The following is a 12,508-nucleotide window of genomic DNA, read 5'->3' on the forward strand; positions in this document are numbered from 1 at the left end:
TAACAAATTCGCCCGGTATTTCTTATAATGTTACTACGTGACACGTATGTGGCAAATTTCATGTCAAAAGAGCAGTAAATAAGAACAATAAAACGAAAATAAAACTTTATTGTCCATTTAGCAACATTTTGTTTTACTCACTCTAATTTTCGTATTTATAAGTCTTTTCCTATGAAATTTACCACAAATATACATTTCCCGATTACACACATAGTATCAGTATTAAAAGTACAATGCAAAATCATTATCAAATTATATTCTTACAAGGAGACAGTTATAGATATGCGACAATCAATTTGGACATGAGTGTACATCGTGTTTATGAACTATACCGAAAAACTGTAACAGGTGAGTTCTCACATCAAAGTAAGAAAAAAAAATCATGTAGATCTGTGGGGAGAGCTACCCAAATGCGTGGAAATAATATATTGTTCGGTAGTGTTTTAGGTTTTCTAGGGTAGATTTCAGTTTTCTTCTACTTTCCGCCGATGCATTACGTTTTCACTGCTTCAAGGCTTACCATTTGCTTACTTTAGACCTACCTTCAATCCAAATCATATCTGACAATTCTGTTGGGAGCATTTCTGGGAATTATGCCCAGTGGAGAATCCCTTTGAGAATGCATTACGAATTGCTGATATACGAATTTTTAATTGGCGTATGTGTGACTTCTTTTACGCTAATATGGATCGCCACTCCATGGTGTCTGTTCTCCAAAACAGCACGTATTACAAAGTAGCTCTGAAATTGCACTTTTCCCCACAGGGCCATATTGAACTTATTTTCTTGTTTTGACGTAAGAAATTACCTCTTACATTTTAGCGGTTTAGTTCATTAACATCTTGTACAGCATAGCACATTTGAGAATTTTTCAGACTACCTTTCATGTAGGTACCTGACCTTGAAGTCCCGGTAGAGTGCCCAAATACGTTACCGAATTTTCATCTTATTGAAAATTCTCGGTAAATGCCCAAATTTGTCGCTAATTTTGCATCCGGAAAATCCTAATCTTAATAGGTTCATTATTACTGAAGAATTAAGAACTTACTTCTTAACACATACAGTAGTCTGGGCTAAGTTTTCTAATTGCGGAAAGAAAAGTCGGCTTTCATTGATGTATTAAAATTGTTTTGAGAAAATATAATTGAGTCCAAACTCCGGGAACAACAACAACAACAACAACAACAAAAAAGTCATTCACAATATTTCATAAACTTATAAAGCATGTATAAACTATGTCGACGTTGATCTGCATCAGGTGAGTTTAGTTGATTTCTTTTTCTTTAGAAATGTGACCTAAAATTTGATAACTTGTAACTCGGGAAAAGCAAAAACCAGTAGAATTTCATATTTTTTATGCGTATAAGTTTGTCAAGGATGCACAATAATTATTTAAAAAGAATTTCCCTGGAAGAGTGAGTATTAAAAAAAAAAAAAAAAAAAAAACTATATAATTTCTTTTGAAATCACTAATTGTGCCACCAGACCTTCGGCTTGGTGAACATTGTTAAGTTAAAATACTACTTTTTCATACATTGAAATAATTAAATTGAAATATTGTAGAGTCGCAATTAAATCTGCAAATTCTCTGCACGCCAGCGCAATCTATTGACGTAAGGTAGACAGATAGCACAGGTAGAAACACGTATTAGAACAAATGTGAACTACTAGCAGCGTTAGATGGAGACGTTCTTGTATTACAATAAGGATATAGTGCATTTGAATACTTATACAAAAGTTGAGTTGATTTGGAGTTTAATGTCCCGTTCAGCAGCGAGGCTATATGAGACATGGACGTACTGATTAACGCGGAATCCGAACCACGTGAGCTCCCCCTGTGAATTGAAATCGGGTCTCCCATGACAAAGGCGCGGGGGAAAATTTAATGTTACTTTTCTAATTTGTGTGATTCCCTTTGTTAGTCGAAGTTTAACACAGCTTAAATCTCCTGATAATCTTTTATGCACAACCTGTATTTTTATGTACATTCGTTATATCTTTACTAAAACACAAACTAGAAGTGACAAATAATTGAATTCATTATTATTATTATTCACTCTGCTTCTAGGAATATCAGTATTAATTTTCAATTATTCTGATTCCTATTTTCTGGTTTTATCATCTAAGCAATGCCCCGATCTCGCTGTCGTTTGTCATTTTTTATCCAGAATTTGTGGCAACAACCCAAGTGAGAACTCAAGAAATGACCTTTCCTTGACATATTGCACTTAAAAGGTCACTCTTTTTTTCCACTGTAGCTTTTTGAGTTGCACATAATTTGACTATCAATATTTCTATCATACAAATAATAATAGTAATATACGTATTGTAACGTAAATGCAACCCATAATAATTTTAAAACTGCCAATAATTTTCCGAACTCAACTCATGATTCAATTTTAAAATTTACCACTAGTTGCGTTCAACACTTCGACCAGCTGTACCCTATAGACAATAGGCTGAAATTGTGCTTAAGGCTCTAGTTGGTTACATGTAACAAATTATATTATTATTATTATTATTATTATTATTATTATTATTATTATTATTTGACCACTAATCATCTTAAGCTCCATTCTATATCTTTCAAGCAATCATTCAAGAATTTCGTTATAGACAACAATATCTGTTAGCATCAGGAAGATAACTAGAAGCGCATGTAGCGACATCTATTAGTGTGGTTGTTTACTATGAGGAATTAGCTTGAAGTACTGATACGTTTGCGCTTATTATAAGAAATTCTCATTTTGCCCCTTGTCCTTCTACAACCAACGTTACACATCTCTTAATGAGGGTTGTATAACATTCCAGGATATCTGGACGCATAAACTGGTGTGTTTTCCTTTTATAATTAGAATTTACTTCAAATTATTCTCAAGTAAAATTAAAAAAATATGATTTGTCTAGATTTCTAGAGCAAATTTTAGGCTGTGTTGCTGTAGATTGAAAAAGTTAGAGTAGGAGATCTATACCTTCTATTGGACTGTGATCAACCCCCTTTTTAAAACTATCCCTTCTTTATCGTTGTTGAACTGAGAGCAACAGAAAGAGATCGGGGAGGGGATGTTTAGATCTTTGTTTCCTTCTTACACTTGATAGAAACTGATAGAAATACATACACAAGAAATATGGCAGCGTTCCTTTCTTTGATGGTGAACCAGTGAACCATGTGACAGCGAGAAACGAGGAGGTGTATATAGTACGTGGTGACTAAGAGAGTAGTGGGCTTCCCTCCAGAAAAGAACAGAAGAAAAGGGCGCGAAAAAGTAGAAGAGGCTTTGTCACAGAAAGTCAATTGGAACCCCTAACAGACATTAAGGATTCTAAGGAATGCCTTTGCTCATGTACTGCTTGGTATGCTCTTTAGGAAAGATACTGCGAAAGAAGTTGGATTGAAACTAGCGTCTTCCATTTATAACTGCAGCTGACTCATGATTATCGAGAACATGTCACTAGATGGAAAAAAGAAACGAAAACCGCGGGAATTTTGTTTATCAGTGTTGCAGACATTGATATTATATTGTGTGATCTGGTACAGAGAACATTCCTAATTTTTAAATATCCTAAACACAGAAATGAAATGCAAAGGTGTATGCGAAATAGTGTGGTTTACAATAACAAAATCTGTTTAAAAATCCACCTGATGAATGCTGTTAGCTGTCTCAATAAAGGCGGGGGAGAGGCAGAATTTTACCACTTAATATTTTTGGAATAAAATTGCCCAGGAATAAGTTACCAGGGGGGGGGGGGAGTGAACGAAGTGACACTATTGTCAGAAGCTTGTAATTCATATGTAATTAATATATGTTTCATCATCTGAATTAGTGGTTAGCGTATCCCTGATCTTTTACAGTTTAATAACAATGGATGTTTAAGTATGTAAACTCTCTTTTGTCGAAGCATTACAGTGCGAAGAGCTTTTCTTTTTCTTAATTCTGTCTCTCCTCGCAATTTCCATTGTAATGATTTCGCACCCTAGTCTAAATACAACTGATGAATCTAACGTTTGATGTAAATAATGTGAGTAAACCGAAATAACCTTTGTAAAATACAAATCTCGCCCCTTCAATTATAAATAGTTTGGATTAGGTTTTGAATCTAAATTTAACGCTCTCGTCTTTGTGAACACGAGCGGTTCCGGGATTGATTCATGGTGGGGACACTAGATCGAGAAAGTGTTAAATGTTTTTCACACAAGTGATCCTAAGTGAGATTTTCCTAGAGTTTCTTCATTCACGCTAGGCAAATGAAGGACGGTACCTAACATACAGGTCCCAGACCGCTTCCTTCCTTCCCCAATCCTTTCTTCCTTCCCTTTTCTCGGATGGTGTGATAGCTGAGGGACGTCATCCCTCAATACGTGACAAGCTAACATACCTACAGATGTCGAAAGTTCAGAAATCTAATTCCTAATCCTTCGAATTTAATTTCACCCATTAAGACTAAAATAATGTTAATTTTCTCGTTTTTAGTCACTTTGAGCAATAATTCAATAAAGGCGTAGCGCGTAGCGATGAGCGTTGAACGTCCTGGGTTTAACTCTCAACATCCGATCACTCTAAGCCCAGAAATATATTGACCAGAAGACAGAACAGCCGAGCCGAGTTCGATACTGTGAACAATGCAACGTAGCCTTGTACCGCATACTCACTCAAGCACGTGCTAGACAAAAATCGAGGTACAGTACTGTGAGCAATGCAACAAAGCCGCCTACTGCATATTCCCTCGAGCATGTGCTAGACAAAAATCGAGATCCAATACTATAAGCAATGCAACAAAGTCTCCTACTGCATACTCACTCAAGCATGTGCTAGATAAAAATCTAGGTACAGTACTGGAAGCAATGCAACAAAGACTCATACTTCATATTCACTCGAGCACGTGCTAGACAAAAACCAGGATACAGTACTGTAAGCAATGCAACAAAGCCTCGTACCACATATTAACTCGAGCAGTGCTAGACAAAACCCGAGGTACAGTACTGTGAGCAATGCAACAATGCCTCCTACCGCATATCCATTCGAGCAGTGCTAGGCAAAAACCGAGGTACAGTACTATGAGCAATGCGACAAAGCCTCCTACCACATATTCATTCGAGCACGTGCTAGACAAAAAACGAGGTACAATACTAGGAACAATGCAACAAAGCCTCCTACTGCATACTCACTCAAGCACGAGCAAGACAAAACCTCTCTCCAATATTGTGGCTGAGACATACACTCAGTACACTCAGGCCTCTCTCTCCACACCCTCTCTTGCCTCTCTCTGCTCGTTGGCTGGCCATTCTCTGCGAAATATAAGGCTGGGCTGAGATTTTAGCACGGTTTACCTCAATATCCCCAGATGAGCATCGGATACATCCTTAATAAATAGACCCTAGTTGACATTCTTCTAAAAATAAATCTTCTATAGCATTGTTGTATCATTGTGTTATTTCGGACGAGCTGTATATGGAATATTGTTAATAAGTAAATGGGTTAGAATGATTTGATTCCATGGGATGATTTACACTCTATTATACTCTAATGATTCAAACATATTATTTATATCTTGCTTCCGCATAATTTGAGTAGAAATTTAAGGGTTGTGAAAAAGACGTAACTGCTGCTAACCCTGACATCCACCAGAAAAAAGTTTCTCGTATATTTTCCCCTTTTTATCCCACTTCTCTCTGTCTCTCTTACTTTCAGTCTTCTTATATATATATATATATATGTACCGTACTTGAAGAGCCGAGGATACGCGATCAGCATGAATGCATGATGGAATGGTGAAGCAATGCCGACTGCATCGTCAGAGCCTACTAAACGATTAATCATTCGATCCAAACCACGGATATGGCTTAAAGGGACGCCCGGAAATTGGTGAGGGAGCCTCAAGGCAGAAAGAGAAAATTTGAAAAAAGAGAGAGAGAGTGGGGGGGAAGGCAACCACCAGGGTAGGAAAGAGGAGACAAACAGGAGATGCAAGAAATTGGTTACGCGAAGAGTCATTCTTATGCAAAATGTTTCGCGAATTGGACGAAGATTTATCCCTTCTGCTCATATAGCGCCAAATCTATCAACGCTGCCTTCTTCTCTTTTTTTATGCTTTTCATACGAAGATATCAGTCACTGCCTCTACGGTTTTGAAGGATAGGGTGTTGATTGTGTGGTCGTTGGTGGGTGGTTCTTAGAAGGGAAAAAGGAAAGAAAGGATTCAAAGAGTTTCTAATTCCACGCAAATTCTTGTGAATCTCGGTTTCCATAGTGACGAGAAGAAGATCTTCAGTCAGCTGATGCTGATAACAGCTGTTGTTCACAAACTGAAGAGACTTTTAGAATCGCCTCGAAATCTGCTGCAACCAGCACTTACAGATTTCTGGTCTTTTGTTCTGTTCTCCCCTTACTGCAAACAGATTATCTCTCTAATTGTTTGATGGATCGCTATGTTTCATAAGTAACACTATGTTTCATTCTCAAAATGCTGTTCATCACAAACTCAGCAAGTAAATGACTGACAGATATTTTAGATTTCTTAGTCGCACTGGTGAAATTATATTAAACTTGATCACAAAAAAATCGTGTAATTTTATTTTAAAAGCTAGCAAGGTGCATATTTAAGCTATATTTTTCATATAAATCTTGCTCAGCATACATGTATTAAAAAATAAAATATTCAGATTACCGCAGCAAATATTCTGTCCCTTATAAATTAAATCATGCCATGTTACTTTTGTTACTGAACTATTTATAAACAAAATCGCCTGAGTTGTTTTTCATAAAATCTTCCGAAAAAATGAAGATTAATCTGTTCTATGTGGATTTTTTAAAGGATAAATTAAAGGCTCCTTAATAAAAACTTTATCTTGGGAGACCGTAATGAAACCTTTAAAAAAAAATTGAATGACCGGGAAGATCATTTACAACAATCCTCTCAATATATTTCAATTCAGTATATTTAATCGCGGTCATCCTTCGAATACTTGTCTTCCGCCTTTCCTTTCAGAGCCAATAGCGTAACTTCTTCATGTCTCGAAGTTTGGCCAATCATCCTACCTCTCCTTTTAGACATAGTTTACAGTATACTCCTTTTTCTTATTCTTTTTTTACGTTTCCAATATACTTTCATTTGATACTTTATCCACCTATTTAAGATTCATCGCTCTTCTATATCGTGGCATCTCGAAGGGTTTACTTTTTAAGTTCCTTAAATCCATGCGTCACGTTCATACAAAGCCATACACTTTCATGTATATGTGTTCATGGAAAATATAAATTTTATCTACTACTATGAATGAAGTCAAATTTGGTTCCATTATGTATATTATAACATACCACGTGCTTCTGTTTATAAGCATTACACGTGCTCTTGTTTGTAAACATCAACCACATGTATTTACGCTCGAGTACTACACCTCACGTTGGATTACTGCAGAAGCAGACCAGGGACCACCAGCACCATCTACAAGTCACATGACGACATGGGAGCAGCAGCGCCACCGTCGCCCGAAGAGGATTCAACGGACAGTCACCAGTAAGAGATTGGGCACCCCTCTTCTAGCTTGCCTGGAGTTCTAGGAGTAACCCAACTTCAAAGCCTCTAGTCTGCTGCGAGACTCTAGGCTTCCCTTCAATCTAGCTTAGCTTACTCGGAGCTCTGTCGGGATCCCAACTTCAGTTGCTTAGCGTGCTTCGGAGCTCTATGAATCTTAACCTCCTCACTGCTTGCTGCGGAGCATTGGGATCTCCTATACCACTCTGCTTAGCTTCCCCGGAACTCTGTCGAGATCCTGCCTCAAAGCTGCAAGGGTTTGGGCTACCTTTTTCTACCTCATATTAAAGATAGTTATATTAGTATTTCTGTAAATAATGTTGTCTGTAATATTATTAGAGAATTTTTATAATAAAAACCGGTAATGGGAGTCGATTCCGGACTTTGATTTACTCAACTTAGCTCTACCTATCCCTTCAAAGGGAAGACCTTTTACGATACCGGGGTTACTTTGCACAAAATATGAAAAGAGTTGCACAGTCCTCTGTTGGCAAAACCATGAACTGTAAAGAGAAAGTTTCAACTGCCACCGTGAGATAGAACATCTGGACAAAATTTGAAAGATATCACCTTCTAGAATTTCCGTCAAAGTTAAGTCAGTTTCGTAGACTACTATTGTGTATAATGAGACTTTGAGACAATAGTTGAAATTGAAGTGTGAAACGTTTTAAAGTCATAAAAAGATAAAACTGGGAGAAGGCGGTTTCAGCGTCTATTCGGGGTTACTTTGCACCGGCCCAAAGCACCCCCTTAGATAGGAAAATACTGCTGCTGGTACATTCTTCCTTTTAATTTTAGGTAAATTTCCTATTTATTTAGATACCTGAATGGATTTCATGTTGGGAAATAAATTACGAATAGTGGCGGATCCAGAAAATCAGTTTGAGATGGACTTCACTCAGAAAAGCTGTTTTTTTGTTGTTGTTGTTTTTTTTTAGAAATCATTAAACTTGGGGGGGGGGGGGGCTTGAAGCTTATACGCATAGGAATGACTAACATTAGATTTTTTTTAAAAAAAAATCATGCAATTTGGATGGGCTTCAGCCTGAAAGCCCCAAATCCCGTCCACTGATTACGTTTGGGATTATATTCTTGGACATAAAGAGCAACCAATGCAAATCAGTTCACGGGGATTTTTCCTCTGCTCCTGAGTTGGCAATTTTGTGGGGCATATACTAAACTATCAGAATGTAGTTCCTTCCTGTGCCGGTACCAGAAAATACATAATTTTCTGTACAAATATCGATAATTCATACTAAGTACTGGTACCAGTACTATCATTCGAATATCAATATTTGTAGACTGCATGTAGTTTTGTGTAGGAAGTGAAATGTATAAATACTGAAGGGAAAACATTGCACAGAAACATTGTGTTCGTATGTTGAACATACTTTTTGTATGTTGTGCAAAGTATCCCCCCCCCTATACAAAGTTCTAAATCATTATATTTGAAAGTTACATGATATTTCCTTTAAAAATTCCTAAATTCTTGTGCAAAGTAACCCTGTCTTACGGTACCAATAGTAATAGTTCGAAAATGGCTCGCTGGTGGATATCACTCGGAAATTGGTTTGATTTACTAATTGTTTTTTTTTTATCATATTTTACGGAATGGGGCAAACAGTTATAACTAGTACATAAAAGCGAAGTGTTGAATTTAATATGGTATTTATTTGTTACATAAAAGTAAAAATGATTGTGAAATTTGACCTGATGATAGTAGTTACACTACGGAAGGAACAGCAGCTGATGGTTAAAAGGTCTGTACATTTAAAAGTAGTATGGGTGTCACTGTTAGGAGGATTCAAAAAACAATAATAGATTAAATCCGCTACCTAACAATGTATATTGTTCATATACAGTACATGAATAAATATATAATCTATTCCAAACGAATAAAAACTATTATCTGAATCAAATTGGGAACGAAAACATACTTTTTAACGAAATAACAATAATTTTGTCAAACTACGCAACAAAATTTTCCCTCCAAGCTTTTTTTTTTTTTTTTTTTTTTTTTTTTTACAACTTGATCTGATCTATCAATTCATGTATGCCTTATCTTTGGACAATAAACCAACCCATTTGACGTAACAGCCTTTTTGTGGGCGTGAGCCGCTTGAACGCCATCTGTGATTGAACGGCTGAACTACGTCTAGCCTAGCAATGAACACGTTGCTCTGTCTGTAACAGGCATATTGGGAGCTTTCTAGATCTGGTAGTCGTCATGTAAATTATTCACGTGGCTCCCGAGTTTGCTTCACGACGCTGGATAGACGTTGAAAATTGGGGTAGCACCTACCGGGAATCGAATTAGTAGTGAGTCCAACGCTGTAACCACTATAGTCTACCTCGTCACCCCTTATCTTTGGAAAATATTATAGTCTAACAAAAAAAAAAAAGTAAAGAATTAATCATAATTTGAGGTTATATCTTATTAACCACCTTGTATAGTGTTCTCTTGCTAGTGTCATAATGAAAAGCTTGACATAAAAATATACTTTAGTATCAGTTTAACCTTAAAGAGATATCGTGGTTATCATGTAACATCAATTTTTAAATTTGGAAAATATCATTTTTCTCGGTTTACTCAAAAATTACATGACAATTTATACTTACGCATATACAATAATTTTGTTATATCTATGATACAACAAGATGAATATTTTGTTATACAGATGATATTTATCGATTGTTATGTCCCATCTTTAGGCATTTTTCCTCAAATATTAAAAATATTGTAAAACCTCAGCAACTATAGCTTTTTTTTTAAAATGTAATTTATCATCATATGCTCAGTAATAATCAATTTACTATCTGAAACAAGTCAGAAACTGTTCTAAGGAATAAGAAAGAAAAACATCTGAATTTCGCAATAAAAATCACGTGGCGTATGCGCGTAAATTTCTCAGAAGATTCGAATATCTCGTTCTCAGAAACCATTTTACGAGTGTCCATACCATTCTGTTGGAGATTCAGTTGAAGAAGCAAATTATTGTTTTATCCATAGGACGTCTCGAAACCATAAAAAAATAAAATAAAATAAAATAAAAAAACTTCATCTGTCAATAACTGCTGCTAACTGCTGTTAAGGTTGATTTATTGTTATGTGTTCAGTGGAAAAACAAATCTAAATGTGAACTGCATTTGGGACGTATGTTTCTTCGTAAAAGCTGTTTTATTATTATTATTCACGTAGATGATAATAGTTATTTTTATTAAAAAGTCTGAATGTAGAAATACATACTACCTAGTACATGGCGACGTAAATACTATTCATGTATAGCATCTACTTTTCATTTTCTTGGGTTATCTGATTTTATTTATCCACTGACGTAAAAGAAACGTATGATGTTCTCTACAAGTTCATGGAATCCATCGATGTCCCGAATTGAAATTCCCTTATTGTCGATGATCTCATAATTGCCATTTTCTTGATCTTATATTTCTGATAACATTCACTTCGCCCATTGTCGACAATTTTATATTTATCATTTTCTTGATTTATCTGTATCTCTGGTAATATCCACACTCGCCCACAGTTGATGATCTTAGCATTTCCTTGACTTAATGATACTTCTGATAACATCCACAATCACTTATTGTCAATGATATTATAATTCCTTGACTTATCTACATCTCTTGATAACATCCACATTCGTCCGCTGCTAATGATCTTATCATTTCCTTAACTTACTGACATCTTTGATAACATTCACTACCCATAATCAATAAACTTATAATTTCCTTCTCTTATTTATTTCACTGATAACGATTTGGAAGGTAGCTCTTTCTCTGGGCCAGTAATATGTAGGGATCAAGAGTTTTCTTTTATAAGAATTATTCGATGGATAGTTCTCGACTTAGCTTAATGGTGACCCCATAGAAGTCTAATATATATATATATTCCTTAAGGGCATTCACTACAGCGAAAATAAACTACCGTTAATTTGAGAGTTTTTCTGTAATATCTACAAAACAAATAAATATATTCGAAAAACAGAAACGTAGTGAAATAGACAATACGATGTTGAATGTGATACCGTTATCACAACTCATCTATCTGCTTTCGATTTGCAATTGTAGATAGATTTAGCATTTTTTGCGGGTTCTGTAAATAGCGACATATCAAAAGCAGATAGGTAAATTGTGATACGAGGTAAAGGTATCACATGCAAAATCGTATTATCTAGTTCACTGCGTGTCTGTTTTTGGATATTTTTATTTGTTTTGAAGATACACCGGTGTATTACAGAAAAAGTCTAAAATAAGCAGTAGTTTAATTTCGCTCTAGTGAATGCCCTTAATTATCCATTTCTCTAATATGTATAGTAAGTAATTCATTACATTTTATTCATTTTATAGAACTTCCTTACCCTTATTTCTCTGGTAATATACCAATGTGGGGACTCCATAGTCTAATGGTTGGAATCATGTCCACGTGGTCCTGGGTTCGATTCCCAATTTTCGGCGTCCACCCAGCGTCATGAGACAAAGTGGAGAGTCACGTGAATAAAAGGCGTGACGGTCAGTAGGTCTAGAAAGCTTTTGATACGCCTGTTATAGACAGGACCACGTGTTCGTCACTAGGCAAGACGTAGTTGAGCCAGTTGCTAACAGATGGTGTTGGAGCGGCTCAGGCTCACAAAGGGATGGCACGCCAGTGGTTAGATTAGATTTTTAATATACCTATGTACTACTATTAATAAGTTAAATTTATGATGTTTTATATATCATTTTTCTTGTTTTTATAAATTTCTCTGAATATTATGCGGATAGCATTGGACTACATACTCATACCACGCAAATTTCAAAAGTCAAATGTTCTTAAAAAGAATAATTCTTCAAATTTCACATCTGAAATTTGTAATTATGCCCGTGAAGTGTTGTAAATCATAATTAGTAATGCAGTACATTGTAAAAGTGAAAGATTATTATTATTATTATTATTATTATTATTATTATTATTATTATT

The 12,508-nt window shown here is 35.7% G+C and overlaps 1 protein-coding gene across 1 annotated transcript in view; it reads right to left on the bottom strand.

Annotated features, from left to right (window-relative positions):
* LOC145685971 (uncharacterized) overlaps positions 1–12,508 on the bottom strand; it is a 1,426,958-nt gene that overhangs the window by 930,132 nt on the left and 484,318 nt on the right.

The sequence above is a fragment of the Thermobia domestica genome, chromosome 5 (genome assembly GCF_964235325.1).
Source record: "Thermobia domestica chromosome 5, izTheDome1.hap1.1, whole genome shotgun sequence".
Classification (NCBI taxonomy): Eukaryota; Metazoa; Arthropoda; class Insecta; order Zygentoma; family Lepismatidae; genus Thermobia; species Thermobia domestica.